Source organism: Bombina bombina, chromosome 4 (genome assembly GCF_027579735.1).
Source record: "Bombina bombina isolate aBomBom1 chromosome 4, aBomBom1.pri, whole genome shotgun sequence".
NCBI classification, from domain to species: Eukaryota; Metazoa; Chordata; class Amphibia; order Anura; family Bombinatoridae; genus Bombina; species Bombina bombina.
Genome location: NC_069502.1, coordinates 420124233 through 420131648, shown reverse-complemented (window position 1 = coordinate 420131648; position 7416 = coordinate 420124233). Strand labels below are relative to the sequence as shown.

The window sequence follows — 7416 nt, the reverse complement described above, 5'->3', positions numbered from 1 at the left end:
ATGTAGAACTTATATTCAGGAGGAATTTTTATTTCTCCACAACTGACTATCTCAGATACAATTTAGATTAGCAGGTGTTTTAGAACAAATGATTCATTATTCCAACTCACGAAACAAGTCTTCAGATTTTGTTTCATGGCAAAATGATTACTATGTTTATATACCTTTCTGTGCTTACTTTAATGTGTGCAGTTGAGATGCACTCTTCAGCAAAAATAAAGATACAAATCGTTATCATATACAAAGCAATAAAATGTTAATACAGAATCAGTTATATAGTTATTTGTATTGTTGTTAAAGCATGTGGACACCACACTTAACATTTTGTACAGTTTAGCTTATTGCTCAGTTATTTCAGAGGGAATGGTACAGTGAGATATATATCTCACTGGCATGCATTTCCTGGGAAGGTAAAAGGAAATACAGTAATTTGCCTAGTCAAGACTTAAAACCACAAGTCAATTAAATGATTTATACGTTTATTATGTGTATTCTAGTTCCAAAAACTGACATATTTCCTGAGGTTTGGAACTGCTAAATTGAAAAACAGAGGTAAAATGAAATGAAGATTGTAATTACAGATTATTTACAATCATGGGCAGTGATATTTTTGTTTTTTTATAAATACAGCATAAATTTACTCATAGGTCAGATACATCTCAAATTAATCCATATATTCCTTCAATATTTTAGTAAGACAGACACTAAAAATATAATAAATATTCAGTAATACAATTATATTTGTCATGTCCATGCTGAGGAATCCCATATACAATAAAGAGGTGTAAAAAAAAATAATAAAGAGAGAGAAAACAGAAAGTGGAAAGATTAAAATAAAGATCAGTGGAAAATCTCTGAAAATGATGTAACAGTAAGCAAAGTCAGGGATTGGTGAAGGGTTGTTGGAGCAGCCTCTATAAAATCTCACAGGACAAGCTCAATAACAGGGATTAGGTTGGAGGAGGAAGAAACAGATCAGAAACAGCTAAAGTGAAAGATAGTTGAATCTCAAGGTAAGGATGGGGGAAATAGCATTTTCTCAATAATATGTATGTTAATCTGTATTTCTGGGAATTTGTTATCTACAATAACACTGTGGTAAAGACAGTGCACACTATATTTTAGCTGCAAGTATTCTTTATAATTCATATTGTTATTTCAATATATTTATAATATTTGAATACTGTTAAAATACCATCAGATTTTATATTATACACACATTGAGTACAGATTAAATTATAATAATTTTAATGGGTTATTTTATTTATAAAAATTGGTTTAAAATGGGTAACCGATAAGCATATATATTTTAAAATATATTCTTTCACTATATAAAATTTAGTTAATTCGCATTTAGAGATTGTGTAGAATTTTGCTTTTTTTTTTTGTAGATTTATATTTATGTGGAAGAAATATGTTAAATATTTATGTACAGAAATAAGTATTGAATTCATTAGTTAGAATTGTTTAATAGGTGCAATTTTTTTTAAGATATTGTGACTTACATGATTTACTTATAAACTATTGTCAAGTAATTCCATTTAGATATAACACCTGCTGGGGTTTAGTTCTGACAATCAATTACAGAACATGTAACCAGTAAAACTTTACTTGGATTGTAAACTTTTGCAAACAGAGATATTTTCTTATTTTTGCAAAAATTTTGTTTAATATATTATGTCATAAGATAGGAAAACATTGGCCATGAATTGGGGTGCCATAATTTAAAGACACTGATGCAGAAAAAGTTAAATTTAGCATAAATTACATAAAAGTAAACCACTTCGTCTGTATATGTAGATATTAAATTATGTTTCTTGCACTATTTACTCATTATCATAATTAAATTCTCAATGTTAAAATAATAAGTGAATTTGTCATTGTTCACTTTGTTTTGGTAATATCTGTGCATCTTTGCCCAACCATGTGATCTTTTTGTTTGCAATTTTTTTGTAATAAATGTGTGGGTTTCTTTTAACTTGCATGAAACTCTTTGTGCAGTAGATTCTGTTATATAATAACAATTTCTTATATTGGTTTAGTATTTCCATACATTCATATGAATAATAAATCCTTGCATAGTGCAATATTTCTGAAAAAAGCATTTTGCTAGATTGTAGAATTTGGTCTTAGACTGAAATTAAAATAATCTATTTTTGCATTACTATAGGAATATACATCTTAACATTTTGCATTAGATATCTTATTTTGATGCGATTTTTTATAATTTAGTAAATTAATCAATTAATAAACAAATCAGTCAATAAATATAGAACACATGTTTAAATGTTCTGTAACCAAAAATATGGAAGTTTAGGTGGAAATGATGAAAAACTAAATCCAATCATTTATAGAATATGTTGTTTGTTTATTATAGCTTGCTTGCATCACCTATTTGTAATTTTTACTTTCTGTAATTTTAATTATTGTTTTAATACAAAATAATCAATTTTTTTTTAATATTATTATATGTTACATATGTAATAATATAGTAATAATATAAGTATTATATATGTAACATATATCATATATTTCTGTCCTGTCTCAATTTTTTTTTAACTTTGTAGTAGGAGTGAAACAGAAAGTAAAATGAATTCACTTTGAGACGTTTTTAGTCTGCACATTGTTGTACACATCTAGAGCAGTATCAGGTCTTTACATTTTCCCTAAGATAGGGTATGACAAACCTTTTGTATATATTTGTATATTTAGCAACTTGTAAATGCAAACATAGGTACATTACTTATAAAAAAATGCATTATAAAATATAACTTTAATCAAGCAATGACTAATATATGTATTGCACATGTAGGCTAATTTGATGTAAAACACAAACCTTGATGTATAGGTGCACTTGACAAAAATGACAAACAATTACATGTTTTTTAGGAAAATGTAAAGAAGTATTGACATCCGACAAGCCCTAACACGGCTGGTCAGCCACCATTATATAAATTAGATTATTTTACAAGCTGTCTTCATTTCTGATATGAAATACCATAATTGTATACAACATTACCTTCTTTTGACTTTGTAGGAAACTTGGAAGTGGTTCTTATAGCTGAATAATACAAAATATTACTTTTATCATATATTATTGATTTATTTATAATGTATTTTATAAAAAAGATTCATAACTGCAAAGCTGATTAGTCAAAGGCAGATACTGAACTATAGAGAGTTATGACTTAGTCTCTTTCTGTAAGCCAGCTTTACATGAAATGATCTTCTGGACAATGGGCTCATTAGTTTACATGCCAAATGATGGACATGGGGAGAGTTGAGGGGAACAGTGAGGGATGAGAGGCAAGTTAAAAAAAAATGAAAAACATTTTACTGTAATTTGTATACTTACCTGAACAGATGGGTTTATATGGAATGCTTAAAACTTTAAAATGTAAAGAGGCAAGTTTCTCAGGTCAAGGCAAGGAATTCCACAGAAAAGACTAAGCTCTAGAAAAGTTTTTAGATGGGAATGTGAGAAAATAATGATAGAGAAGGAAATACACAGGTAATAATCAGACTGTAAAGCGTACTGGGAGCATATTGGTAGACAAGAACACAGATAGGATGAAGTGTTAGGGTCAAGATTTGTAATTGTACTTTGAGCTTAAAGAGACACTGAACCCAATTTTTTTCTTTCGTGATTCAAATAGAGCATGACATTTTAAGCAACTTTTTAATTTACTCCTATTATCAAATTTTCTTTATTGTCTTGGTATCTTTATTTGAAATGCAAGAATGTAAGTTTAGATGCCGGCCCATTTTAGGTGAACAACCTGGATTGTTCTTGCTGATTGGTGGATAAATTAAACCACCAATAAAAAAGTGCTGCCCAGAGGTCTGAATCAAAAAAGAAGCTTAGGTGCCTTCTTTTTCAAATAAAGATAGCAAGTGAATGAAGAAAAATTGATAATAGGAGTAAATTAGAAAGTTGCTTAAAATTGCATGCTCTATCTGAATCAAGAAAGAAAACATTTGGGTTCAGAGTCCCTTTAAGAGAAGCCAATGGGGACTGGCAGAGAGGTACAGGAGAGACAACACACAAGGAGAATTAGCCTGATAGGGGCTCCCACGATTATAGCTTGGGAGACCAGGGAGGACAGAACTGGTGTAGATTAGGTAGAAATTGACAAATGAGTGGAGATAGCTGAGCCTTGTATGAGGAAGTGACAAATGTTCAAGATATTTTAAAGGTGGAAATAACAGGAATTATCCAAAGGCTAAATGTTACCTCAAAAAAAAAAAGTTTTAAATCCAATTTGGTCCCAAGGCATGAGTGGGCATGATGTGGTGAAGGGTTATTCACATAAACTGAGATTTGAGGAGTAGGGAAAGTGAAAAAAGGGAGAAAAAACATATCAGTGTTAGAGATGCTGATCTTTAAGTAATGGCATCCAGCATAAGACAGGTTTTGTTGACAGGAGTGAGCAAGGAATGTAATATGTCTGGTCAAGAGCAGTAGATTTCAGTGTATCAGCATACAGATGATACAGAAACACATAAGATAAGAGTGATATCATATGAAGTGAGTTCCAAAAGAACTCACAACACTGGCTGAGCATGCAAAGCTTTTGTTATCCTGGATAACTGGGGGCTCTATGATCAGGAGGCCACTACTTCCTCCTTAGGTTTACTTCATTAAGCTGAATTCTATTGGTTATTTGGGGGGAAATGGTGGTTTTAAGGACACCACTTAATGCAGGGACAAAGTAAATAATTTTGGAAACTGGGAGTTGTGAGTCAGTTTTAAGGACTATGCTACTGTTTATGTATTAAATGAGTACAATTAAAGCCTTCTTGTTTATTTATTTTTATACTTTATGAAACACAATGGCCTCTATTTATGAAAGGTCTTGCGGACCTGATCCGACAGTGCGGATCAGGTCCGCAAGACCTTGCTGAATGTGAAGAGCAATACGCTCTCCGTATTCAGCATTGCACCAGCAGCTCACAAGAACTGCTGGTGCAACGCCACCCCCTGCTGACTCGCGGCCGCCAACAGGGAGGTGTCAATCAACAGGACTGTATTCGATCGGGTTGAATTGCGGCGATTCCTGTCTGCCTGCTCAGAGCAGGCGGACAAAGTTATGGAGCAGCGGTTTTTAAACTGCTGCTTCATAACTGCTGTTTCTGGCGAGTCTGAAGACTCGCCAGAAACACGGGCCATCAAGCTCCATTCAGAGCTTGATAGATAGGCCCCTATATAGTTAGTATGAAGATTCAGAAAGAGCATGTAATTTTAAACAGCTTTCCAATTCTATTTAATTTGCTTTCTTCTCTTGGTCTCCTTTGTTTAGAAGCATTGCCATGTACGCTCAGGTGCAGCAACGCATTACTGGGAGCAACTGCTGATTGGTGACTGCATATAAATGCTTCTTGTCATTGGCTCACCCAATGTTTTCAGCTAGCTCTTAGGAATGCATTGCTGCTTCTTCAACAAAGGATACCAAAAGATTGAAGCAAATTTGACAATAGCAGTAAATTGGAAAGTTGTTTAAAATCACATGCTCTTTCTGAATTATGAAAGAAAAATGTTGAGTTCCATGTCCCTTTACGTTATCAGTGACCTGATTTAGATTAAAGGCACACAAAAAACTCAAATTGATTTCTCAATAAACTGCTTGAGAGCAGTGTACTTTTACTATTTATGTTTGTGTTTTTCCAGTACTTACAAAAGGTCGAGATACATACTCCAGACTTCAGAAGTCTAACCGAGTTGTATTCTGCACAGTGATTGCCTAGTGAATGTATCCCTATTTGGTTGCAACAGTATATATATATATATATATATATATATATATATATATATATATATATAATTATTATTATTATTATTATTTATTTTTAATAATGATGATTATTACTAGTGTACAGCAATTGTATTATATAATATGTAACATCTAAAATGTTTTTATGATTCTCCAAAAAAACAACAACATTGTAAGGATGGACGTAATGTGGTTTATAAACTAGTTACAGGGGATTTTTACTCTGGTAACTCATCAGATACATGTGGATTGATATTTTTAAAACTTTACTCTCTGGGCAGCAATACATATCAAACTAATAGTATGACATTTTTGTATTGTATAAAAAAGAAATTAAAACAAGATCATGTGATCCATTGATAAACAAAAGGATAGGACAGGTATAATGAAATGTTACAAAAATTGTTGTTTATTTTGTCTTTCGTTGTTTTTAATTTTGTGATATTTTAGTGGATTTCCTGTTTTCCCATTTCTCCTATTCTCTTTTGCAAATAAATCTCAAAGTAATGTGAAGTACTCTAGCCTTATAACCTAATATAATTATGTAACCTAATACATAATATTTTGCTATTTTTATGTATACTTGTAATTACTCCATTTCATTACAAAATATCATTGTTATAGGGAAGATGTACTCAAAAATGCATCAGAGCATCATCTACACATGTTGAAAATATTTTTTGCCTGAAAAAATAAGTAAAATCTGTAACGCTGCAGTATTGGATTTGTACTTCCTATTAACCCTTACTGGCTGATAAAGACAACTTTTTTTTTTCTGGTGGAGAGGGACACTCCTCTGAAAGAATTGCAAGATAATTTTGGTTTATTGAGGAGAGGAACATGAGTTTTAGATTAAACAAGAAACCATTGACTACAATGTTGTTTTTAAACAAAGACAAATGTGTTCATTTAACCTGTCACTGTTTCAATGCAGTATAAAAACAGAATTGCTTCTAACAGAAACAAAAATATAAAAATAAAGGGACATTGTAGGGCATAGTTGCTAATACTACAATTGCATGATCTAATACATTTGGACATGTAATTTTAGCACTAGCAAAGCTGCAAGTCTATGTTTTGAACTCCTTTAGAGAAGGTTAATGTACTGCTTGCTAGCTGAAGAGCACTGCTGGTCACAAGCAGGCACAGCCATTGAGCCAATCAGCAGTTGCAGTCACACAACGACATAGACTTGCAGGGTTAGTTGTGCTAAAATTATATGCTCTAACAAATTAAAGGGACAGTCTACTTGAAAATGTTTATTGTTTAAAAAAAGATGGATAATCTCTTCATTACCCAATTTTGCATAACCAACACGGTTATATTAATATACTTTTTACTCTGTGGTTACCTTGTACCTAAGACTGTGCAGACTGCCCCCTTATCTCAGTTCTTTTGACAGACTTGCATTTTAGCCAACTAGTGCTGACTCATAAATCACTCCACAGGAGTGAGCACAATGTTATCTATATGACACACATGAAATAGCAGTGTCTAACTGTGAAAAACTGTCAAAATGCACTGAAATAATAGTCGGTTTTCAACAGCTTAGAAATCAGTTTCTAATCCTACCTAGGTTAAGCTTTCAACAAAGAATACCTAGAGAACAAAGCAAATTTGATGATAAAAGTAAATTGGAAAGTTG

At 32.0% G+C, this 7416-nt stretch overlaps 1 protein-coding gene across 2 annotated transcripts in view; it reads left to right on the top strand.

Annotated features, from left to right (window-relative positions):
• Positions 1 to 956: 956 nt before the first annotated feature.
• Positions 957 to 7416, top strand: part of OSTN (osteocrin) — a 77368-nt gene continuing 70908 nt past the window's right edge. For both annotated transcript variants that reach the window (XM_053709045.1, XM_053709044.1), the window contains exon 1: positions 957 to 1013. The gene's annotated coding sequence lies outside the window, so the exon portion shown is untranslated. The remainder of the gene's footprint in view (positions 1014 to 7416) is intronic.